The 24987-nt window shown below is 53.0% G+C and overlaps 1 protein-coding gene and 10 non-coding genes across 11 annotated transcripts in view; 6 read left to right on the plus strand and 5 right to left on the minus strand.

Annotated features, from left to right (window-relative positions):
• The window catches only part of LOC142820483 (butyrophilin subfamily 1 member A1-like), a 646031-nt gene that overhangs the window by 175888 nt on the left and 445156 nt on the right, over positions 1-24987 (minus strand). The window lies entirely within an intron of this gene.
• TRNAC-GCA (transfer RNA cysteine (anticodon GCA)) lies at positions 574-645 on the minus strand. Its single transcript has one exon. It is a non-coding gene; the product is annotated as a tRNA-Cys (tRNA).
• Positions 2643-2747, minus strand: TRNAR-UCU (transfer RNA arginine (anticodon UCU)). Its single transcript has 2 exons — positions 2711-2747; positions 2643-2678 (listed from the first exon to the last, which is right to left on the minus strand). It is a non-coding gene; the product is annotated as a tRNA-Arg (tRNA).
• On the plus strand, positions 4285-4366 carry TRNAS-GCU (transfer RNA serine (anticodon GCU)). The gene has a single exon. It is a non-coding gene; the product is annotated as a tRNA-Ser (tRNA).
• On the minus strand, positions 8115-8186 carry TRNAE-UUC (transfer RNA glutamic acid (anticodon UUC)). Its single transcript has one exon. It is a non-coding gene; the product is annotated as a tRNA-Glu (tRNA).
• On the minus strand, positions 9394-9475 carry TRNAS-GCU (transfer RNA serine (anticodon GCU)). The gene has a single exon. It is a non-coding gene; the product is annotated as a tRNA-Ser (tRNA).
• TRNAC-GCA (transfer RNA cysteine (anticodon GCA)) lies at positions 13340-13411 on the plus strand. The gene has a single exon. It is a non-coding gene; the product is annotated as a tRNA-Cys (tRNA).
• TRNAV-AAC (transfer RNA valine (anticodon AAC)) lies at positions 17314-17386 on the plus strand. Its single transcript has one exon. It is a non-coding gene; the product is annotated as a tRNA-Val (tRNA).
• Positions 19321-19392, plus strand: TRNAQ-CUG (transfer RNA glutamine (anticodon CUG)). Its single transcript has one exon. It is a non-coding gene; the product is annotated as a tRNA-Gln (tRNA).
• On the plus strand, positions 20228-20300 carry TRNAK-CUU (transfer RNA lysine (anticodon CUU)). The gene has a single exon. It is a non-coding gene; the product is annotated as a tRNA-Lys (tRNA).
• Positions 23473-23688, plus strand: LOC142821707 (small nucleolar RNA U3). Its single transcript, XR_012898393.2, has one exon. It is a non-coding gene; the product is annotated as a small nucleolar RNA U3 (small nucleolar RNA).

Consider the following 24987-nt stretch of genomic DNA (forward strand, 5'->3'; position numbering starts at 1 on the left):
GGTAAGATGAATGACTTGGCAGATGTCAGGTGAAAACTGAGGCTAGCTTCTCTGACTGGGAATTGAACCCAGGCCTCAGCAGTAAAAGGGCTGAATCCTAACCACTAGACCATCAGGGACACATGAGCAGGGTTTTTTCCTTACCTACACTAGCCTTTCACAGGCCACTTTCTGTCCCCTTCAGGACATGGCTCCATTTTCCATTGCCCAGAGGGGACAAGAACAGCCAAACAGAACATCAGAGCAGCCAGACTGGGCCATGCCAGTTGCCCAACTAGCCCAGGATCCTGTCTCACAACAGCAGCCAATCTCATTGCCCAGTGGGAATCCTCAGGACAGACATTTGTTAAGTGATCCCTCCCGTCACCCATTCTCAGCTTCTAGAATACACCAGCTCAGGACACCTGCCCTGTCCATCCTGGTGAAATGCCATTCATTGTGGCCACCAGGGCTTCCAAACTTGAGTAGCTCTGCATTAAGGGTTCTTATTAATGTCAAGAACCTCAAGCAATGTAAAGCCAGAGTGTGATGGAACTGGAAAGGAAAATATTTCCACTAGAAGGAAATTTTCCAAGGGGGCACTTGGATTTGAACCAAGGACCACTTGATCTGCAGTCAACCACTCTACCACTGAGCTACACCCCCACAAAAATTGTCATCTGGAGCCAATGTTGGGAACTGGACAAGGAGCAAGAGACAAGAGGCTTTTGTGTAACTCACATCCCAGGTGCCACCCTTGGGCTTGGTCTCCACACAGAGCAGGCGGGTGGCAGGGGTCTGATGCTGTCACAGCTGCAAGGCAAGTCACCCACCTGGCCCCTGAGCTCCATGTGGGCAGCAGCCAGACAGTGTGAGTGGAACAGAGGGTCGTGGGGGGCGGGGATTTGTATATTTTAGGAAGGGTCCTGAGTCCTGGCTCCCAGCCATGCACCTTGGCAGAAAGACCAGCGGCCCCTGCACAAAGCGCATTTTGGGGCTGCAGGAAAGGGACTGGCCCCTCAGCACCAACGAGTAAGTGTGAGAAGATGGGAGTGAATCCTGCTACCTCTCATGCGCAAAGGCAGCACTTTTCAATGGAGCTAATTCTGCCCCACCTGCAACCTGTCTCCAGTGCTCCTGCCACTGTCTGGCCCAGGAGGGCTGGTGTCCAGCAGCTCTCTGCCCCAACGTGGCTGGCTTTTGGGGAGAGCAAGTAGGAAGTGGGGACCGGGGCCGGGGGGGGAGGGGCTACTGGAGCCACTTAGCCCCTGGCTGGCTCTGCTGGTAAAAAGAAAAATTGGAAATTTCTCTCCTCATTGGAGAATGTGGGTATTGATCCCACTACCTCTCACATGCTAAGCAAGCGCTCTGCCACTTGAGCTAATTCCCCTGCTACATATACAATAGTCTTCTTGGAGGCTCTTCCCTTCTCCCCAGAGACATCGGCCTTCTAAGTCAGTCATGGGAAAGGAGAAGGCTCCAAAAAGGCCTCAAGGGCAACTCTCAAGGAGACTCCCTGCAGCAAAGCCATGGGGGGGGGGGGGGGGGCTCTGAGATGGCCCCTGCCCTGCAGCCTGTCCCACCTGGCCACTGTCATGGACTCTCTGTGAGGTCATCACCTCCCAGCCTCCATTAGCCAATAAGCTGAGGGGCTGCAAAAGGCCCTTGTGATGTCACAGCCACACCCACCCCTGCCCTCCAGGGCTAATGTCCTGCCCCAGGCAGCCCCTTTGCATGGCTGACCTGCTCCCAGGGGTGAAAGTGACACATTTCTCACAGGGCCTGTTCTATTGGGCCCACCCCTTCGGCTGGGCAGGAGGGAGGGGGAGGCTCAAGGCAGGAAGTGGGGGGAGGGGTTGTGATAGGACAGTACCTGTAAGAAATTAAAATGTGGAGTGTGGGAGGCTCACGGCAGGGATTTGGGGAGTGTGTGAGAGTGGGGGGGCTCAGGGCAGGGGTGAGGATGTGGGAGGGTAGAGAAGTCAGGGCACAGGATCTGGGATATGGGGAGGCTTGGGGCTGAGACTGTGTGTGTGTGTTGAGGGGATCCCTCTGCTCTGTGCTCCCTGAGGCCCTTTAACACACATGGACTGACCTGGGTGCAGGCCAGTGAGGGGGGTTTCAGTGAAGCTACATGTAAATGGATCCCTCTAGCAATCCCTGCCAGCCACACGCACAGGGGGAGGGACTTTAGCCAAGGAAGCAGAAGCAGCCAATCTGAGGGAGGTTTAGAAGCAAAGATGGGCTGCTGCCAGGATGGATGAGGGGATGTCACAGGGCACGAGCATGACAAGGGGAGCAGAGAGGGCCCTGCTGCACCGAGAGACATGCCAAAGCCTGGGATTGAACCAGGGACCTTTAAATGTTTCATCTAAGGCTCCGCACACTGAGCTACCAACAAACCCGTCTGGCTCATTATTAACTGTCCAGGATGTTTGGCAGCCGTGTCACAGCCTGAGTGTTGCTCAGCACTAGTAGGAGACAGGGAGGGACAAAATGGTCCTTTCAGAACAACCCCCAGCCCTAACCCCTAGGACCAGCCCTTCCCTCCACCCTTACTGGGGTCTGCTGGGAATTGCCTGGATGCCAGTCCACCCCAGTGTCAGCCTAAGGACTGACTGGTCTGTAAAAGCTGCATCCTGGAAATGAGGAAGCAGCTAAAGTGACTCTGGTGGGACTTGAACCCACAACCTTTGAATGTCTTGCTGGACTCACGTTAACCATTACAGCTTAGAAGTTCAACATGCTTTCCATTGCACCCCAGAGCCTGATGGGCTGGTGAGTTTGATATCTCCACCTTCTGCTTTGCAGCATGGCAATTGCTGCTGGGGGGGGGGGGGGTGTCTGTGTCTTTTGGGAGAGAAGGAAGGAAGAGAGAGGGGGCCACTGAAATTAAAGGTTAGAGCTGTAATTGGAGAATGTGGGCATCAATCCCACTGCCTTTCGCATGCTAAGCGAGCACTCTACCACTTGAGCTAATTCCCCTGCCTGCAAAAGGCTTTGCTGCCTCACCCGCCTTGTTCCAGAGCCCACAACATTCCTGTGAGTGCTACTTGTGAGACTCACACCTGTGGGCCGGCTAGCTCGGAGGTTTAGGACGTGGTGCTCATATCACACTGACGCGTCTTAAGAGCAAGCCCCTTATTTCAAGCTATAACAGGCTCGCTATTCCGACGTCCCTGCATGGGGATTTATTTCGAAGTGCTGTGTAGCCAGCCCCAAATTACAAAATAAGCTATTTCAAAATAGGTGCATTGATTATTTTGAAGTATGGGACGCACCCCTAGTGAGTTAGAGCTGAACTCTGCCCCCAGCTCCCTGCTTCACCCACCCATGTACTGACTCCCTCGCTGCCATGGGGCTGTTTGCATTTGCCTCTTCTCTCTGTAGCCAGGCTTCAGCCAGGACTGAGACTCAGGCAGGAGAATGTGACCCGGCTCCCTGCACCTGGGCCCTGCATTTCTCATCCCTCCAGAGACACTTGTTAGTGGAGGAATAAATCACAGTCACATGAGTGTAGATTATGAAATTTTGTAGCTGTTGTTGCCTTGGAAACTCCCCCCAGACCTTTCCCTGGAGTCCTGGACAGCCGCTCACACTGCACAGCTCACTTCGAGGTGAGGGTGCTGTGTAGACGTGCCCGTCCTGTTGAGGGCCAGCCTGCTGGGGGGAGGCTCTGGCCACTTCCTTTCCTCGTGTCTCTCAGACTGTGTCTACACTGCAGGGCTACGTCTACACTGCAGGGTTTTTGTGCTAGAGCAACTGCTCTTGTGTAAAAACTTGCAGAGCGTCTACACTGAAGGCACATTTTTGCGCAAGTAAATTTATAGTGCAACATCAGACAACAGGGCTTCTTGCACGGAAGTTATTGTTCTCCCCACGAGGAATAAGCCCTCTTGTGCAAGAACTCGTCCACAAGGAGGCAGTGTGGATGGGCAACAGGGGTTTCTTGCTCAAGAAAGCCCAATGGCTAAAATGCCCATCAGAGTTTTCCTGCGCAGGAGAACATCCACACTGTCATGGCTGCTTTTACAGAAAAGCACTTCTCTTGTGCAACAGCACATGGGAGGTGCAGCTGTGTAGTGTGGGCAAGACATTTTGCACTAAACAGTTCTTGTGTAAGAAGCCTGCAGGGTAGATGTAGCCAGGGGGTGTTTGGGTTTGTTACCAGCACTGAGCTTTGTACAACAGCCCAGCGAACATTGTGAAAAGGCAAAACCTTCCTGCCCTGGCCAGTCAGCAAGTGGCAGAAAGGTTCCCTGAAGTGCTGACTTCAGGTGATTTGAAGCAAATCCTACCCACTCAGGTGAGGTGGCTGAGTGGTTAAGGCGATGGACTGCTAATCCATTGTGCTCTGCACGCATGGGTTCAAATCCCATCCTCATTGGGTGTTTGCAGCCCATCCTCTTGCCTCTCCCAGAGGTTCAGTGCCAGCCCCTCCTGTAACCCTGCCTGCCCCGCCCCTCCTGCTGCAGCCTGGGAAAGGGGAAATCTCCACAGAGACACTCCCAGATGGGACCCTCAATCCCTTCTGCCCTCAAGGGGAAACCTCACAAAGGAGATTCCAGGCAGCCAGGCCATGGGGGTCTCTGAGATGCCCCAGCCCTGCAGCCTGTCCCACCTGGCTGTTGCATGGACCCTCTGTGAGGTCACTGCCTCCCAGCCAATGAGCTGAGGTTCTGCAAAAGTTCCTTGTGATGTCACTGCTGCCTGCAGGCTCATGGCCAGCCCCTTGGCATGTGTGAGCTGCTCTCCCTGCCCCCGTCACCCAGGGCTGGTTCTGGGGCTCAAGCAGGGAACATCAAAGGCTGCTCAGGGGGCCACATTGCTAGGCCAGGGGCCCTCCTGTGGGGCTGTGAGTGTTGCTGTCCCTGCTGTACAGACAGGGCCATAGAGCCTCAGGAGGCTGCAGCAGTGGGAGACACTTCCCTGATTTCAGGAGGTAGACGAGATTTCAAGTGCCATGACTTGGAGCCAGCTACAGATACCCATGGAAAGCTGATCAGCCCTTCCTGTGTATCTGGCTTCTTCAAAGGGGCTAAATAAGGAGCTAAAAGTTGAAGAAGGGACAGTTAGAAGGTGAATTTCTGTCTCTGGCACTGTCCCACCTGACAAAGAATTTACATTCCTCTGCTTTCTGAGACAGTTGGCAAGGATGCTCCACAGTGGCTGTCTCTCTCTCCCTCTCTGCAGAAGCTATTCAGACCCCTCACTAGCAAATGCTGGTGTTAGGTGCAGCTCTGAGTTCTAAAACCCCAGGGCTAGGTCTACAGTGGCACCTTTTTCCAGAACTGCTTAAAATGGAATACTATTCCGTTTTCAGTTTTTCTGGAAAAGGAGCGTCTACATTGGCAGGCTGCTTTTCCGGAAAAGCTCTTTTTCTGGAAAAGCGTCTGTGGCCAATGTAGACGCGCTTTTCCGGAAAAGAGCCCCAAGCGTCATTTTCACGATCGGGGATTTTTTCCGGAAAAGACTACTGGGCTGTCTACACTGGCCCTTTTCTGGAACAGTGTTCCAGAATAAGGACTTATGCCCGAGCGGGAGCAGAATAGTTTTTCCGGAATAGCAGCTGATTTTGTACAGTAGATCGTTGTTGCTTTTCTGGAAAAGCAAGCGGCCAGTGTAGACAGCTCGCAGCTTATTCCGGAAAAGCGGCTCCTTTTCCGGAATAAGTGGCCCAGTGTAGACACAACCCCTTTGTGTAGCTGCCTGCCCTGGGAGGTGAAGCAACGGGAGGGAAGCAAGGAGCAGAGTGTCAGCTGCCAGCCGAGAGTCACAGGTGCCCTCTGCCTCCTGGGACCGCCCCTCCCTGAGCCACCAGCCCCCTGTCTCTCACCGTGCGCCCCGTGGGGAGTCCACTCGCTCTCCCATTGCCTGGCGGTGACAGAAGCGGTAGAGACAGGCCCCAGGGAGCAGAGTTGCCCCACTGGGAAAGTGCCTCCTACACAGGGGAGAGGCAGTGGCTCCCTCCACAGCCGGCTCCCTGGGGGTGGGGCCTGGGCTGCTTCCTTGCTGGCCTAACAAGAGAGCTCTTTGCCCCGCCTCCATGAACTGCTCACTAAGCTGATTGGCTGGCTGGGAATGCCACTCAAGGGCACAATCACTCAGCTCCCTGGCATGCCCTGAGTGATGGAGCTGACTGACGGGAGGTGTCAGTGGAGCAGGTCAGAAGCCCAGCCCTGTCTCCTGTCACTGGAGAGATGGCCCTGTGCTGGGATATGAGAGTATCCCAGTGATGCTCCTCGCAGCCCAGGAGAAGAAGGGGGCTCTGGGTGGAAAGTAACCAAGTAAAGCAGGTCCTAGTGGGCATGAACTGGGCACCAGTTTGGACCAGTTGATTGAGGGGTGGTTGGTGTCATGGGCAGCGCTCAGGACTCAGAACCCTGGAATCTGAGGCCCCATTCCTGCCTCCCTTCCCGGGCTGACCCAGGGTACGTCTAGACTACCGCGTTTTGTCGACGGAAGTTTTGTCGACAGATACTGTCGACAAAACTTCCGTCGACAATTTGCGTCCAGACACATGGAGTTCTGTCGACAAAGCAAGCCGCTTTGTCGACAGAATTCCGTAGTCTGGACGCAACGTTACAGGCAATAACACCTTCTGTCGACAGAACTCTGTCGACAGAAGGTGTTTTGCCTCGTAAAATGAGGTATACCAGCGTCGACAAAACCGCGGAGTTCTGTCGACGTTATGTCGACAGAACTCCGCGGTAGTGTAGACGCTGGTATTGTTTTGTCGACAAAAGTCCACTTTTGTCGACAAAACTAGGTAGTCTAGACACACCCCCAGTGGCCGAAAGGGGCTGCAGCTGCTGCTGGCAGGGAAGAAGCTGGGAGGCAAGGTGCTGGCAGCAAGAGATTCCAGCTTCTCTTTGCCCTGGGTCTGCCGGCCTCCAGCCACCTTGACCTACCCTCAAACCAGCTGGACTAGCCAGCCCATGTCACAGTGAGTCGCCAGTGGCCCTGTCAGAGAAGAGCCATTGGCAGCTGCAGAGACATCCCTGCAGCTGCCTGAGACGCCTTTCTTGAAAGGGCCACTGGTGAAATGCCCTTTCGTAGGCCTGCTAGCTCAGTTGGTTAGCGCGTTGTACTAATAATGCCAAGGTCATGGGTTCAAGTCCCATGCTAGCTGCAGTGGTGTTTGGTTTGGTAACTTCCCTTCCTTTAGCTGCCTGCTATGGACAGGGAAGCAGAAAGAAGCAAAAATGTGAGCCCTGCAAGAAGCAGGGCAGAGATCTGGTAGGGGGAGGCTCCAGCCTGCACAGCCTCAGTGGCTAAAAGGGCCTTGGCCTGGCTTCCTGTCCTCAAAAGCAGGGGACCTGATGCTCAAATTCCTGCTGCTGCAGTGGCTACCTCAAGGCACCAGCTGGGGGGCAGGCTCTGGAGCCCAAGCCACACGGGGAGACTCAATATGACCGGGAGGCCTGGAGCGTGTGAGCCCTGCACAGAGGCTGCTGCTGGGGGCCTGCTTCAGTGGCCCAGCAGCTCAAGTTCCCCTGAACCAGCTTCTCCCCCTGGAGCCACCCCCCAGCGCTGCTGAGGCCCCTGACATGAGGCAGTGGGACCACCAGAGGAAGGTGCCAGCCTTAGTCCTTCCTCCCAGCCCCCTCCCCAGTTCTACATTCCCCACATAAAAACCAGAGAGTTTGTTCTTTCAACGGGGAAAAGTCCTGATTGTGTTACCAGCAAGGAGAGGGGGAGAGGGAGAGGGAGAGGGAGAGGGAGAGGGAGAGGGAGAGGGAAGGGGGTGTGTTGGGGTATGTTGTGGTTGGGAGGGAGGCACAGAGGGGCAAAAAATGAGGAGTAATATTAGTTAGTTGAAACCAAGGGGCTGGGTTTAAACTACTGCAGAAAAAAGGACTCTGCCCCTGGAGCTGCCCTGTCCTCTCCAGAGCCCTTAGGTTGGCACTGGGGAGGCCTAAGTCCAGACGGTGCCAAGCCAAGGGGGAGGGAAGGGTTGGGTGATGTTCTGAAAGGCTGCTGGCACCATTATACCCTTTTTTAACAGTGAGGGAGAGGTGGGAAAGGAGCCTGAGTTAACCTCTTGGGTCACAGCTGCTGTAACATGTGGCAAGAAAGTTGACTAAGGCCATGAAAGTTGACTATGGAGTTGTTTGGTAAAAATTGCCAGGGGCTTCCCTGACTGGGAATTGAACCCAGGTCATAGCAATGAAAGAGCTGGATCCTAACCACTAGACCATCAGGGACACACAAAGCAAGTCTCCTTGCTCACCTACACTAGCCTTTCACAGGCCATTTTCTGTCCGCTTCAGGATGGGGGGGAGGGTTCATTCTCCCTTGCCCAGAGGGGACAAGAACAGCCAAATAGAACATCAAAGCAGCCAGACTGGGCCATGCCAGTTTGCCAGACCAAATAACTAGCCCCCCCGCTCTGGAGTCTCTGCCTCTCATGGGCCTTCTCATCCTCAGGCTCCGCTTTTTCTCCAGAAAGACCCTGCTCTGCTACAGTCACCTCCCTCCGGCTGTCACTCCTAGAGCAAAATGCTTCCCTTCATTCTGACTTTGTACATCTGGGGTTTTAGTACTCAGAGCTGCACCTAACACCAGCATTGGCTAGTGAGGGGTCTGAACAGCTTCTGCAGAGAGGGAGAGAGAGAGAGAGCCACTGTGGAGCATCCTTGCCAACTGTCTCAGAAAGCAGAGGAATGTAAATTCTTTGTCAGGTGGGACAGTGCCAGAGACAGAAATTCACCTTCTAACTGTCCCTTCTTCAACTTTAACTCCTGATTAAGCCCCTTTGAAGAAGCCAGATACACAGGAAGGGCTGATCACACCCCTCTGAAAATCAGCTTTCCATGGGTATCTGTAGCTGGCTCCAAGTCATGGGACTTGACATCTCGTCTCCCTCCCGAAACCAGGGAAGTGTCTCCCACCGCTGCAGCCTCCTGAGGCTCTATGGCCCTGTCTGTACAGCAGGGACAGCAACACTCACAGCCCCACAGGAAGGCCCCTGGCCTAGCAACGTGGCCCCCTGAGCAGCCTCTGAGGTTCCCTGCTTGAGCCCCAGAACCAGCCCTGAGTGACAGGGGCAGGGAGAGCAGCTCACACATGCCAAGGGGCTGGCCAGGGGCAGGACATGAGCCTGGAAGGCAGCAGTGACATCACAAGAAACTTTTGCAGAACCTCAGCTCATTGGCTGGGAGGCAGTGACCTCACAGAGGGGCCATGACAACAGCCAGGTGGGACAGGCTGCAGGGCTGGGGCATCTCAGAGACCCCCCCCTGGCCTGGCTGCCTGGAATCTCCTTTGTGAGGTTTCCCCTTGAGGGCAGAAGGGATTGAGGGTCCCAGCTGGGTGTGTCTCTGTGGAGATTTCCCCTGTGGGGCAGGCAGGGTTGCAGGAGAGGCTGGCACTGAACCTCTGAGAGAGGCAAGAGGATGGGCTGCAAACACCCAATGAGGATGGGATTTGAACCCATGCGTGCAGAGCACAATGGATTAGCAGTCCATCGCCTTAACCACTCAGCCACCTCATCTGAGCTGCTACAATTTGCTTCAAATCACCTGAAGTCAGCACTTCAGGGAACCTTTCTGCCACTTGCTGACTGGCCAAGGACACCCAGGGCGGGAAGGTTTTGGCTTTTCACAATGTTCCCTGGGCTGTTGTACAAAGCTCAGTGCTGGTAACAAACCCAAACACCCCTGGCTACACCTACCCTGTTTTGTGCAAAAGGTCTTGCCCAACAGTGTGTCCACACTGCCATGTGCTGTTGCACAAGAGAAGTGCTTTTCTGTAAAAGCAGCCATGGCAGTGTGGACGCTTTCCTGCGCAGGAAAGCTCTGACGGGCATTTTAGATATTTGGCTTTCTTGAGCAAGAAACCCCTGTTGCCCGTCCACACTGCCTCCTTGTGGACAAGTTCTTGCACAAGAGGGCTTATTACTCGTGGGGAGAGCAATAACTTCTGTGCAAGAAGCCCTGTTGTCTGATGCTGCACTATAAATTTACTTGCGCAAAAATGTGCCTTCAGTGTAGACGCTCTGCAAGATTTTAAACAAGAGCAGTTGCTCTTGCACAAAAAGCCTGAAGTGTAGACATAGACCTGCAGTGTAGACACAGCCTGAGAGACACGAGGAAATGAAGTAGCCAGAGCCTCCCCTCAGCAGGCTGGCCCTCAATAGGACGGGCACGTCTACACAGCACCCTCACCTCGAAGAAAGCTGTGCAGTGTGAGTGGGCTGCCCGGGACCCCAGGGGAAGGTCTGTGGGGAGTTTCCAAGGCAACAACATTTCATAATCTACACTCATGTGACTGTGATTTATTCCTTCATTAACATGTGTCTCTGGAGGGATGAGAAATGCAGGGCCCAGGTGCAGGGAGCCGGGTCACATTCTCCTGCCTGAGTCTCAGTCCTGGCTGAAGCCTGGCTACAGAGAGAAGAGGCCAATGCAAACAGCCCCATGGCAGCGAGGGAGTCAGTAGGTAGGTGGGTGGGTGGAGCAGGGAGCTGGGGGCAGAGTTCAGCTCTAACTCACTAGGGGTGCGTCCCATAGTTCAAAATAATCAATGCGCCTACAGGCAGTCCCCGGGTTACGTACAAGATAGGGACTGTAGGTTTGTTCTTAAGTTGAATCTGTATGTAAGTCGGAACTGGTGTCCAGATTCAGCTGCTGCTGAAACTGATCAGTTTCAACAGTTGCTGAATCTGGACGCCAGTTCTGACTTACATACAGATTCAACTTAAGAACCCCAGGCATCCCCAAGTCAGCTGCTGCTGAAACGGGTCAGCGGCTGATTCCAGGAAGCCCGGAGCAGGGGCTTCCTGTAGTCAGCCACTGGTCATTTTCAGCAGCTGCTGACTTGGGGACACCTGGGGCAGAGCAGCTGGGGTGCTGCTGGGTTGGTCCAGTGGCGCCCAGAGCGGCGCTACGGGACCAACCGGCAGCGCCCCAGCTGCTGTACCACAGGCGTCCGGAGCAAAGCGGCGGAACACGCAGGCAGCGGGACAGCCCAGACGCGCCGTGGCTATCCTGCTGCCCTCGGGCTCCGCGGCTTTGCTCTGCTCTGCTCCCCGTCCCCCTGGTCTGCAGACCGGGGGGAGGGGGAGAAGAGCAGAGCAGAGCAAAGCCGCGGAACATGCGGCCAGCTGACAGCCCAGACGCATCTGCTCTGCTCTGCTCTGCATCTGCTGGGCTGTCAGCTGGCCACGTGCTCCGCGGCTTTGCTCTGCTCTGCTCTGCTCCCCCTCCACCTGGTCTGCAGACCAGGGGGAGGGGGAGCAGAGCGGAGCACGCGGCCAGCTGACAGCCCAGACGTGTCTGGGCTGTCAGCTGGCCGCGTGTTCCGCCGCTTTGCTTCCTCTCCCTGGTCTGCTGGAGACCAGGGAGAGGAAGGGCCCCGTTCGTAACTGCGGATCCGACATAAGTCGGATCCGCATAACTCGGGGACTGCCTGTATTTTGAAATAGCTTATTTTGTAATTTGGGGCTGGCTACACAGCACTTCGAAATAAATCCGCATGCAGGGACGTCGGAATAGCGAGCCTGTTATAGCTTGAAATAAGGGGCTTGCTCTTAAGACGCCCTAAACCTCCGAGCTAGCCAACCCACAAGTGTGAGTCTCACAAGTAGCACTCGCGGGGATGCTGTGGGCTCTGGAATAAGGTGGGTGAGGCAGCAAAGCCATTTACAGGCAGGGGAATTAGCTCAAGTGGTAGAGCGCTCGCTTAGCATGCGAGAGGCAGTGGGATCGATGCTCACGTTCTCCAATTACAGCTCTACCCTTTAATTTCAGTGGCCCCCTCCCTCTTCTTACCTTCTCTCCCAAAAGAGACAGACCCCCCAGTGACAAAGCAGAGAGTGGAGATATCCAACTCACCAGCCCATCAGGCTCTGGGGTGAAAAGAAAGCATGTTGGACTTCTAAGCTGTAATGGTTAATGTGAGTCCAGCTAAATATTCAAAGATTGTGGGTTCAAGTCCCACCAGAGTCACTTTAGCTGCTTCCTCATTTCCAGGATGCAGCTTTTACAGACCAGTCAGTCCTTAGGCTGACACTGGGGTGGGCTGGCATCCAGGCACTTCCCAGCAGACCCCAGTGAGGATGGAGGGAAGGGCTAGTCCTTGGGGTTGGGGCTGGGGGTTGTTCTGAAAGGCTGCAGGTGCCGTTAGACCATTTTGTCCCTCCCTGTCTCCTACTCTTACAGGTACTGTCCTATCACAACCCCTCCCCCAACTTCCTGGCTTGAGCCTCCCCCCCTCCTGCCCAGCCCAAGGGGTGGTGCCCAATAGAACAGGCCCTGTGAGAAATGTGTCACTTTCACCCCTGGGAGCAGCTCAGCCATGCAAAGGGGCTGCCTGGGGCAGGACATTAGCCCTGGAGGGCAGGGGTGGGTGTGGCTGTGACATCACAAGGGCCTTTCGCAGCCCCTCAGCTTATTGGCTAAAGGTGGTTGGGAGGTGATGACCTCACAGAGAGTCCATGACAATGGCCAGGTGGGACAGGCTGCAGGGCAGGGGCCATCTCAGAGCCCCCCCATGGCTTTGCTGCAGTGAGTCTCCTTGAGATCTGCCTTTGAGGCCTTTTTGGAGCCTTCTCCTTTCCCAGGACTAACTGACTTAGAAGGCCGACGTCTCTGTGGAGAAGGGAAGAGCTTCCAAGAAGACCATTGTACCTGAAGCAGGGGAATTAGCTCAAGTGGTAGAGTGCTTGCTTCGCATGTGAGAGGTAGTGGGATCGATACCCACATTCTCCAATGATGAGAGAAATTTCCAATTTTTCTTTTTACTAGCAGAGCCAGCCAGGGGGGGCTCAGTGGCTCCAGTGGCCCTCCCGCCCCGGCCCCCACTTCCTACTTGCTCTCCCCAAAACCATCCATGTTGGGGCAGAGAGCTGCTGGACACCAGCCCTCCTGGGCCAGACAGTGGCAGGAGCACTGGAGGCAGGTTGCAGGTGGGGCAGAATTAGTTGCATTGGAAAAGTGCTGCCTTTGCGCATGAGAAGTAGCAGGATTCACTCCCTACTCGCTGGTACTGAGGGGCCGGCCCCTTTCCTGCTGCCCCAACTCTTATTCCCACAATGCGCTTTGTGCAGGGGCCGCTGGTCTTTCTGCCAAGGTGCGTGGCTGGGAGCCAGGACTCAGGACCCTTCCTAAAATATACAAATCCCCGCCCCCCACGACCCTCTGTTCCACTCACACTGTCTGGCTGCTGCCCACATGGAGCTCAGGGGCCAGGTGGGTGACTTGCCTTGCAGCTATGACAGTATCAGACCCCTGCCACCCACCTGCTCAGTGTGGAGACCAAGCCCAAGGGTGGCACCTGGGATGTGAGTTACACAAAAGCCTCTTGTCTCTTGCTCCTTCTCCAGTTCCCAACATTGGCTGCAGATGCCAATTTCTGTGGGGGTGTGGCTCAGTGGCAGAGTGTTTGACTGCATATCAAGTGGTCCTTGGTTCAAGTCCAAGTGCCCTCTTGGAAAATTTCCTTCTAGTGGAAATATTTTCCTTTCCAGTTCCATCACACTCTGGCTTTACATTGCTTGAGGTTCTTGACATTAATAAGAACCCTTAATGCAGAGCTACTCAACTTTGGAAGCCCTGGTGGCCACAATGAATGGCATTTAACCAGGATGGACAGGGCAGGTGTCCCTAGTTAGTGTATTCCAGGAGCTGGGAATGGGTGACAGGAGGGATCACTTAACAAGTGTCTGTCCTGAGGATTCCCTTGGGACAATGAAATTGGCTGCTGTTGTGAGACAGGATCCTGGGCTAGTTGGACAACTGGCATGGCCCAGTCTGGCTGCTTTGATGTTCTGTTTGGTTTCTGTTCTTGTCCCCTTTGGGCAAGGGAGAATGGCCCCTCATCTCCCTCATCCTGCAAAAGGCTAGTGTAGGTGAGCAAAGAGGCATGTGTCAGGTGTCTCTGGTGGTCTAGTGGCTAGGATACAAAACTCTTGCTGGTCTGGTCCCCACTCAGGGAAACCAGCCTGATGTTTCACTTGGCCACTGTCTAGTCATTTTTCTAACCTCATTGTCACATGTTACAGCAGCCGTGACCCAAGAGGTTACTTCAGGCTCCTTCCCACCTCTCCCTCACTGCTAAGGCAACACTTGCCATTTTCACATGGGGTAGAGCTGGGTGACTCAAACTGCCCCTTCCCTCTCCTGCATGGGCAGCGCTACAGGAAGAGGAGCTGACACTCTGCTCCATGCTTCCTTTCCACTCTTCCACCTTTCAGGACTTTTTTCTTCTTCCTTGTTCATAGCAGGTAGGTACACAAAGGCAAGGCACCAAACCGCCTTGGCGTCAGCATGGGGCTTGAACCCATAACCTTGGCATTACTAGTATCAAGCATTAAACACCCAAGCCAGCAGCCCCACGAGAGAGCTGCTGGAAAAGACACTACAGACAGCTACAGGGACGTCTCTGCAGCTGCCAAGGGCTTTTCTCTGGTGGGGCCACTAGTGACTCACTGTGATGTGGGCTGGCTAGTCCAGCTGGTCTGAGGCTTGGTCAAGCTCATCTTGCCCTACAGGGCCACTGGCAACAGCTGCTCTCTTGTGTGCTGCTGTGGGGAAAAGCTTCCCTGACAGCTGCTGAACTAGCTTGGTGGGGACAGTGTTAAACTGAAGATTTAAAGGTGTCTGGTTCATTTCCTGGCTCTGGCAGGAGACCTTTGTTTCTGTGGCTGAGCTGTTGGTTGGGTCCTCTGTAGAGAACCTGTCTGTCACCCCTAGAAGGGCCTTGCCTGCTCTGCCTCATCCAGGGGAGGGGAAAAGAACTCTCCTTAGAAGTAGAGTCAAGGCAGCTGCTCCAGTCCTCTGCTCTATAAGCTGAGCTATGGAGGGGCCTTTTGGGGCTGCTTCTCTGTCCAGGTGTCTCTGTCCACAAGGGCAGGAACAGAATCCTGGAATCACCTTCTGCCCAGACTCACCCTCTTGGAAACAGCTGGTTGCAGAAGGTGAGGACAGAGGGGACAGAAGGTCTGTGCCCATCTGCCAGTAGCTCCATGGGTGGGGGGCAGGGCTTTGTGTGTTGGTATCACACGTGACATCACAATGCCCTGATGCACATGGCTTGACACCCCCTCCTGGAGCAGCAGCAGGCTGGGAGGGTGGCGCGCTGGGATGGAACAGGCTGTCAAGCCTCTTTGGCTCCTGCCATCTGCTGCTACATGGCACCACATTTTGGAAAACCCTGTTCTCTGGACATGTCCCTTCTGCCTCGTAGAAAGAGTGTCCTCTTCAGTCTGGACGTGGCACTGAAAGAAGTAGAAGGGGATTGACAGGGGATGGGGAGTGTGGGGAGAGTGTCTCAGGAGTTTGTTGCTTTGGTTAGAGGTGTGGCCAAAACACAGGCCTCGCTGTGAGGAAGATTTGAACCTTTGCAAGGAAAGTCTATTAGATTTCAAGTCCAACACTTTAACCACTTGGCCATCACAACTGTGAGCTCGGTGGTGCTTGGGCACCAGCAAACAAAAGATCTGAGGGCCACATTGTCATTCCCTTCGGTGGGGCCCTGCTAGACTGTAGCTGTGAAAGCTTAAAAATCAACAAATGGTCCTAGAATGAGAGAATCCTGCCTTGTGTCCGTGTTTGCTGTCCCAGAGAGCGGCCCCATAGCTAAGCTGGCCCAGGCACCTGCCAGGTCCGGAGGAGGTGAGGGATGCAGCCCCCAGTGGTGCCTGGCCAATGTGTCTGCTCTTCCCACCATCCCCCCTTATGTAGCTGGAGGCAGCTTCCTTCAGTTGAGCTTGGCCATGTCCTCACAGCAGGAAGCCAAAGGCAGCAAGAGCAGATTTCTGGCACCTAGTAAGGTGCTCTCTGGTAATAAAGGTTTTCTGTCAACTTTTAAGTTCAAAAAATATGAACAGGAACATAACACCAAGTATACATGTTGTGTCCAAATATATTTATAACTGATTTAGACCAACTGACATTAACTGAGATTTTACAATGTATTCAACTCAATACATATGGATTCGTTGGGGGCCATAAAAGATAGATATTGCCAAATTACCTGTGGGGCCGTATTAAACCGGAACACGGGCCGCAATTGGCCTCCGGGCCGGACTTTGGATATGCCTGCCTTAGCCAAACAGTCTGACGTCAGGGCATCCAATTACAGAAATCCTCAATTAAATTTGGAAAAAAACAAAGCCTTATCAACAAGATGGCAGACAGGTACGAGGGAGTACATCTCCTGTCCCAACCAGCCCAATTAACACATACCAATAGCCCATCCTGTAGGCCTCTTCTCACGGGGTGACAGAAAGTTCACTCTGGTCTACGTGCTTGAGAGAAAAGCTGAAATGGTTTCTGATATACAAGATGGCTTCTAGCTAAACATAAAATAGCTTCTACACAGGGAACACGAGGCTTTTGTGTAACACACATCTCAGGTGGGATGGACTCTCACTGAGCCCAGACTGAGATGGACCCTAACGAGTGAATCTTGCTACCTCTGGGGTCTAGCAGCTTTTCACCCCAGCTTTTTGGGAGGCCAAGTAGGAAGGGGCCTCTGGAGGCTCATAGCCCCCTGGCCTGCTGTGTCTGTGGAAAGGGGGGAAGAGGACACATACCTCTCACTGGGGAACAGGGCGCATGGATCCCACTCGTTCCTGCAGAAAATGAAACAGGCTGAGCATTTTGCAGAGAACAGGCCAGAGCCCTTCTCCTGCCCCTGGAGAGATGGAAATGGGGCCGTTCCTTGTGGGGAAAGAAGTGGATGTGTCGGGAGTGGGGTTCGAGCACAAACCTCTCCACAGACCAGAACCCCACATTAGGGGCAAAAAAGAGCCTTGAGTCAGGCAGTGGAGAACACCTGGCTCCTGTTACGCTGAGATGGGATATTAGGAAACTTTTTGCATGCAGCCTGGCTAGATCAGTTGGTAGAGCATGAGACTCTTAATCTCAGGGTCATGTGTTCAAGTCCCTTGCTGGGCAGTACCCTTCTTTAACTCACATTCTCAGCCTGTGAGCAATTGGCTCTCAGTTTTCACCAGGGTTTTAGAAAGAAAAAGTCTAGTCCTGGGGTCCAGCTTTAGTAGAACCAAAGAGAGAACTAACTGCAGTTTCCATCTTCTAAGGAGAAGGGAAGAGAATTTTCTTCTCAGTTCTAGCCACATCAGCCCAGGGAGGAGAAAAAATAACCCTTCGCCGGCTGATTGTCCCCCGTCAGCTTCTGTAGCGTCACCTCCTTCCACAGCAGCTCCAGCTTTGAGCTACAAATCTCAAGGGGCTGGTGAGGAAATTAGGCGCTTCCCTGAGAACAAGAGGTGGAGTGTTCACAAGGAGCATCCCCCTCCCCTGCAGAGCAGGGTGTTAGAAAGAGCCAGGAACAGAACAGTCAGACAAGTTCCACCCCTCAAAATGTGTTTCTGTGGTGTAGTGATTATCACGTTTGCCTAACACGCAAAAGGTCCCTGGTTCAAAACCAGGCAGAAACAGAGGGTCTTCTCTTATTGCGCTGCCCAGGTAACTGCAGCTGCTGCAGACCAGCCTGTTGATGAGCCCAACGCTCATGTGACGGGGGGGGGGGAGTAATGTCAGCTGATAATGCCCCTGGGTGGCAACCTGGGGAAGCCAGATAAATTAGGCCAGGCAGCTGCTTGTGCCTTGGCCTCCCCTGCCCTGGGAGGCTGGTGCATTGGGCCGGCTCTGCCTACTGCCTCCCTTGTGTGACTTGTCCAGTGTAACAGGCCACATGTCGGAAAAGCCTCTTCCCCCCCCCCCCCCAAAAAAAAGCAGAAGAAAAAGCTGCACAAATTGGGTTTTGAAGTTTGCGTAGCTTTTCCCAGAAGAGCAGTGTAGGGCAGACATAGCCTGAGTGTTGCTCAGCACTGGTAGGAGACAGGGAGGGATAAAACGATCGAATGGCACCTGAAGCCTTTCAGAACAGCTCCTAGCCCCAACCGCAAGAACCAGCCCTTCCCTCCATCCTCACTGGGGTCTGCTGGGAACTGTCTGGACTCAAGCCCACCCCAGTTTCACCCTAAGGATTGCCTGTTCTGTAAAAGCTGTGCCCTGGAAATGAGAAAGCAGCTAAAGTGACACTTGTGGGACTTGAACCCACAAACTTTGAATGTCTAGCTGGGCTCACATGAATCACTGCAGCTTAAAAGAGTGATAGAAAAGTAGCCATGTTAGTCTAGGGTAGCTGAAACAAAATACAGAAAAATAGAGAAAAAAACAGTTTCTTGCCATTTCAGCCAGAAAGGACATTATATCAATGACTTAATTACCTGCATCCTGCTTCAAAAGCCTTTTAAAACTGCACTTTTAAGGGAATTCTCTGAACTGTTATTCATGCTAAAATTCGACACTTTACGGCGGGGTCCTAACAAAGACTCTAGTTATCTTACCCATTACAAAGATAGCTTCCCCAATTATCACCTCTAATATCATTAGCTCACAGACATTTACCTTCCCCCCCCCCGCCCCGCATCCCCGTTCTGTTCTGAAATTTGATTTGTCCTTTTCATATGTGTTCGGTTTTTTTAATTGTATCCGTTGATATATATGGTTGTGACAATTTTCTTCCACTATTTGATCTGAGGAAGTGGGTCTGGCCCACGAAAGCTCATCATCTAATAAACCATCTTGTTAGTCTTTAAAGTGCTACGTAGTCCTGTATTTTGTTGCAGCTTAAAAGTCCAACATGCTTTCCATTGCACCACAGAGCCTGATATCTCCACTCTCTGCTTTGCAGCATGGCAATTGCTGGTGGCAAAGAAAGGGGAGCCAGGTCTGTCTCTTTTGGGAGAGCAGGTAGGAAGAGGGAGGGGGCCACTGAGCCCCTGACAGTGAAAATAAGGGATAAAAGCTGAGCTGCAGTTGGAGAATGTGGGCATTTATCCCACTGCCTCTCGCATGCTAAGCAAGCGCTCTACCACTTGAGCTAATTCCCCTATTGCATTTAGAGAGCCCTTCTTGGAGGCTCTTCCCTTCTCCACAGAGACATCGGCCTTCTAGGTCAGTTAGTCGTGGGAAAGGAGAAGGCTCCGAAAAGGCCTCAAGGGCAACTCTCAAGGAGACTCCCTGCAGCAAAGCCATGAGGGTGGGGGGGCGCTGAGATGGCCCCTGCCCTGCAGTCTGTCCCACCTGGCCAGTGTCATGGACTCTCTGTGAGGTCATCACCTCCCAACCTCCATTAGCCAATAAGCTGAGGGGCTTCAAAAGGCCCTTGTGATGTCACTGCCACACCCACCCCTGCCCTCCAGGGCTAATGTCCTGCCCCAGGCAGCCCCTTTGTCTGGCTGAGCTGCTCCCAGGGGTGAAAGTGGGGAGTCCTGGGAGATGAAGCAGCTGGAGGGAAGCCAGGAGAGCAGAGGCCAGCCTGAGAGCTGAGAGTCAGAGGTGCCCACTGCACTTTCACACCACAGGTCCCATGGTGTAAGGGGCAGCACTCAGGACTCTGAATCCTGCAATCTGAGTTCAAATCTCAGTGGGACCTACTAAGACTCAGCTGGTTGTTACAAGGTTCAGGTGCTTCAGCTTCCATGGCCTGAGGTTCAATAAAGAGCGTTTTGTTCCTCTTGCTGGGTGTCTGAGGCCACTGGAGCTCCATCTCCAGACGGAGCAGGTGGGCTGGAAGGGCCTGATGCCATCACAGCTGCAGGGCAGGTCACCCACCTGACCCCTGAGCTCAGCCTGTGCTGGAGGCAGCCAGACATTGTGAGCGGGTCAGAGGGGGCATTGGAGGAAGGGTCCTGAGTCCTGGCTGCCAGCCACACACCTTGGCACAAAGACCAACGGCCCCTGCACAAAGTGCATTGTGGGGATAAGAGTTGGGGCAGCAGGAAAGGGGCCGGCCCCTCAGCACCAGGGCACAGGCAGGAGAAGATGGGAGTGAATCCTGCTACCTCTGCCATGGCTTGGGCTGGGGTCTAGCAGCTTTTCACCCCAGCTTTGTGGGAGGCCAAGTAGGAAGGGGCCTCTGGAAGCTCATAGCCCCCTGGCCTGCTGTGTCTGTGGAAAGGGGGGAAGAGGACACACACCTCTCACTGGGGAACAGGGCGCATGGATCCCACTCGTTCCTGCAGAAAATGAAACAGGCTGAGCATTTTGCAGAGAACAGGCCAGAGCCCTTCTCCTGTCCCTGGAGAGATGGAAATGGGTCTGTTCCTTGTGGGGAAAGAAGTGGGTGTGTTGGGAGTGGGGATTGAGTTCAAACCCCTCCACAGACCAGAACCCCACATTAGGGGCAAGAAAGAGCCTTGAGTCAGGCAGTGAAGAACACTTGGCTCCTGTTATGCTGTGATGGGATAGTAGAAAATGCTTTACAGAGAGCCTGGCTAGCTCAGTTGGTAGAGCATGAGACTCTTAATCTCAGGATCATGGGTTCAAGCCCCATGCTGGGCAGTGCCCTTCCTTAACTCACATTCTCAGCCTGTGAGCAATTAGCTCTCCGTTTTCATCAGGGTTTTAAAAAGAAAAAGTCTAGTCTTGGGGTCCAGCTTTAGTAGAACCAGAGAGAGAACCAACTGCAATTTCCATCTTCTGAGGAGAAGGGAAGAGGATTTTCTTCTCCTCAGTTCTAGCCACATCAGCCCAGGGGGGAGAAAAAATAACCCTCCGCCCGCTGATTGTCCCCTGTCAGCTTCTGGCACAAGAGCCTCTTCCACAACAATGGTGGCTCATTAGATATGAGGCTCACCCACTCCGTTGGCCACTTGCCGCTGCTCCTACCGGCCACCCGCCAGCCACTCCCTCCAGCCACCCCATCCATGCTGCTGTGGGTGCCAGTGTCTCACCACACTGTAAAATCAGACCAGAGACGGACGCTGTCAGTAAACACTCATATCGGAAACGCTCCTCTGGATGCTGGGCCCACCAGAGCCGTGTGCCGCTGCCATCTGCCTGCTCTGTGGACATCTTCCCATTGCAGAGCCCGCGCCAAGCCAGACTGTGACTAGACAGCCCCTCTCTGGGCACCCAGGGGCTATGTCGACACTGCAGGCTTCTTGCTCAAGAATGGCCGTTCTTGTGCATAAACTTGAGGAACATCTACACTGTGCGTGCGTTCTTGTGCAAGTAAATTTACAGCAAAATGAAGCAAAAGGGCTTCCTGGGCAAGAGTTATTCCTCTCCCTCTCTCCATGAGGAATAAACCCTCTTGTGCAAGAGCTCTTGCACAAGAAGGTAGTATGAATGGGCAACAGGGTTTTTTTGTGCAAGAAATCCCTATGGCTAAAATGGCCATCAGAGCTTTCCAGCACAAGAGAGCGTGCACACTGCCATGGACATTCTTGCACAAAAGCACATGGCAGTGTGGACGTGCTCTTGCACAAGACATTTTGCACAGGAACTCTTGCACAAAACAATTCTTGTGTAAGAAGCCTGCAGGGTAGATGTAGCCAAGAGGTGTTTGGGTTTGTTACGAGCACTGAGCTTTGTACAACAGCCCAGGGAACATTGTGAAAAGCCAAAACCTTCCTACCCTGGGTGTCCCTGGCCAGCCAGCAAGTGGCACAAAGGTTCCTGGCAGTGATGGCTTTGGGTAATTGGTAACAAAACCCAACAGCTTAGATGAGGTGGCCGAGTGGTTAATGCGATGGACTGCTAATCCATTGTGCTCTGTATGCCTGGGTTCAAATCCCATCCTCATTGGATGTTTGCAGCCCTTCCTCTTGCTTCTCCCAGCTCTCTCTTCAGTTCAGTGCCAGCCCCTCCCACTGCAGCCTGGGGAAAGGGGAAATCTCCACAGAGACACTCCCAGATGGGACCCTCAATCCCTTCTACCCTCAAGGGGAAACCTCACAAAGGAGATTCCAGGCAGCCAGTCTCTGAGATGCCCCAGCCCTGCAGCCTGTCCCACCTGGCTGTTGCCGTGGACACTCTGTGAGGTCACTGTCTCCCAGCCAATGAGCTGAGGAGTTGCAAAAGTTCCTTGTGATGTCACTGCTGCCTGGCAGGCTCATGTCCTGCCCCTGGTCAGCCCCTTGGCATGTGTGAGCTGCTCCCCCTCTGCCCCCCTCACTCAGGGCTGGTTCTGGGGCTCACGCAGGGAACATCAGAGCCTGCTCAGGGTGCCACATGCCCCCAAGGTCACCTTTTAAATGTCAGGGTAAGCCCGGATCTATCCCGTCCCTTCCCCAAAACCCCACCCCTTTGCTGAGCCCCTGCCCTCCCCAAACCTTTCCATGGACTCTTGGTTACTAATGGACACTCACCACTAATGACATAATCACACCCCAGCCATTTTGCTAGGGCTGCAGCTGGGGAGAAAATTTTAACTTAAATCATTAAATGATTAAGCGTTTGAACTGTCTCATGTTAGTTGATCAAACTTCATTTTAAATACAGGAAAAACATTACAGCCAGCACAAAAGGTTTCGATGCCACACCCCTAGAGCAGAGGATTCACCCGGTGCAAGTAAGTGCCTCTGTCCCCCCTGATCCCGGCTGCTGGGTTCCCTCCTGTTTAGCTGCCTGGCCCCAGGTAAGGTCACGTGAGACTGCTCAGATCACCCCCTCAGCACGGAGCCCTGGGCAGCCGCCCTGCTCGCTCAGGTCTCAGGCTGGCAGAGCCTGCAGGGATACTGGGTTTGAATGACAAGGTGTTGGAGCAGCTATTAAAAGGCTTCTTCCTTGGCAGGGGCATTGTGCTTGTGGATTGGCTGTTTTTTGGATGCCTGGTGCTTGCACATGCAGCTGGGCTTTAGCAAATCAGAACAATGCGAGTCGTGAGTAACCCAGCACCTCTGGAAATGGGAGTGGAGTAAAAAGTACAATATTGTCTAAAAAAATAAAATAATTTGAATAAAAATCAAAGTGTGACAAAAATAAATTACTCGAGTAAAGTACAAATACCCAAAAAAGGTCTTGAGTAGTGTAATCAAGTATTTCTACTTTATTACTTTCCACCTCTGCCCGGCAGGCAGGGGTTCTTGGCCCCTTGCTGGTCTGCGGACTGGCCGTTTGTTACCATTGACTTAGAGGAGCCCCAGGAACTGCAGTTTCAGGAAGAAACAGCAGGGCTGTGTCTACTCCGGTACCCTTTTCCGGAAAAGGGATGCAGATTAGCCAAGTCAGAATTGCAAATGCAGTGGGGATTTAAATTTTCCTGATTTTAAGAGGAATAAGGTATCTTCTGGAAAAGGCTTTATTTTCCGAAAGATCCCGTCTAGACTGGCGCTTTTTTCCGGCAAAGCCCCGAGCTGGAAAAAAGCAGCAGCCATGTTAATGCAAATGCAGCAGGGAAAATTTAAATCCCCGCTGCATTTGCAATTCTGACTTGGCTCATCTGCATCCCTTTTCCGGACAAGGGTGCCAGTATAGATGTAGCCCAGGAGATTTTGATTGGCTGCCAGGTGCTCCACATGCTAATCAGGAGGCATGTTTCTGTAAACAGGGACATGGAGCATATTCTAATATGCAGATTTCTAAACCTGGTAGAGCGTGTTTGACTGGGACAAGCACTTTGCTGAGATTATTTCTGTTCTTTAGTTTTCTAAGTGTTGTGTGAAAACATTCCTCATGAGGAGAAAGTGAATGCACATGAGTGTGGGTGTGTAGGGAAGCGGGTGTTAATAAGATTGTACTTTCAGGGATTATTTCTATAGTTGGTAACTAGAGAAATACAGCTGAAAGTGGTTGGTCTTGCTATCCATGAGGATGAATGACAGTGTTCTCTTCTGAGCATGAAGCAAGCAGACAGTATTGCTTTAATGTAATTGCTGTCTGCTGTTGATGATTGTTCTTTCTTTCCTGTTGGGAAGCTGGAGGAAGAGAGCACAGGCTGAGTGGTTAGCTAATGTCCAAAAGTTCAAAATTAGTTTTGCAGTACAGAGGAATGGGGATTTCACTTTATTGTTTTGTCTTGGTTTTTGTTTAATGTCTGGATTTACTTGTAGGCTACATCTACACTGGTATGATTTTGTGCAGATACTTTTAATGCAAAAATTTTTGCATTAAAGCATTTGTACAGGAGAGCATCTATACTGGCATGTGCTTTTGTGCAAAAGCATTTGTACCAGTGTAGATGCTCTCTTGTTTAAGAAAGGTTCAATGGCCATTTTAGCCATTGGGCTTTGTTGTGCAAGAAATTAATGTTGCTGTCTACACTGGCCCTCTTGCACAAGAATACTTTACAAGAGAGCTTATCCGTGAGTGGGCGCGTCAGAGTGTTTGCGCAAGAACCACTGATTTTGTATGTTACAAACTCAGAGTTCTTGCGCAAATACTTGTGGCCAGTGTAGACAGGCGGCAAGATTTTGCGCAAAATCTTGCCAATGTAGACATAGCCGAACTGCTCTGGTCTTGATCCTGATGTTTTCATTCTTTTCTCTCACCTGCTGCTGGGTCTTTTTCCATTTGCTTCTCACACTGGATTTAGCCAGCCCCTTGGATCTGCCTCATGCCTTGTCTCCCATCTGTTCCCTAGTGGCCCTGTGGGAGGCAGAGACTAGCCGCAGCCCAGTGTTAATTATCCCTTGGGTTAGTGTCTTTCTCCCATAACGTGTAGCTAAGATATTTGTTAGTAAAGTGGCAGGCGCCATGGGGGCTCACCCCCGAACAGAGACACACGACCTCAATATTGGTGCACAAGACAAAACTCACCTGCTCCTGCAACAGGAACACTGACTAGCGGTGAGGCCCCTCCCTGGCAGCACCGAGCAGTGAGAGCTGAGTGAATGGGGAGGCAGGACCAGGGGGAGAAGGCTCCATGACTGTGTCAGAGGGAGGCTCTGCCCTGGCCAGTGGGGAATCGTTGCCTCTCCGAGGGGCCCAGGCCTGGTGGGTCATTTCCGCAGGGTACTGAGGCTGCAGCAAGTTCTGTCTCCTTCAACAACCAAACTGAACCAATGGATCTTGTACCAACCTGACTACACAGGCTAGTGCTGTGCGTGCCACAGAGCTTCCAGCAGGATTGCAGACATGGGAGAGGGAAAGGGCAGTTTGAGTGACCCAGCTCTGCCCCTTCTGAAAATGGCAAGTGTTGTCTTAGCAGTGCCAGAGAGGTGGGAAGGAGCCTGAAGTAACTTCTTGGGTCACAGCTGCTGTCACATAGGTGAGAAAAGAGACTAGGTAGCTGTCACATGTAACC

The sequence above is a fragment of the Pelodiscus sinensis genome, chromosome 19 (assembly GCF_052426305.1).
Source record: "Pelodiscus sinensis isolate ZL-2025 chromosome 19, ASM5242630v1, whole genome shotgun sequence".
In the NCBI taxonomy this organism is placed as follows: Eukaryota; Metazoa; Chordata; order Testudines; family Trionychidae; genus Pelodiscus; species Pelodiscus sinensis.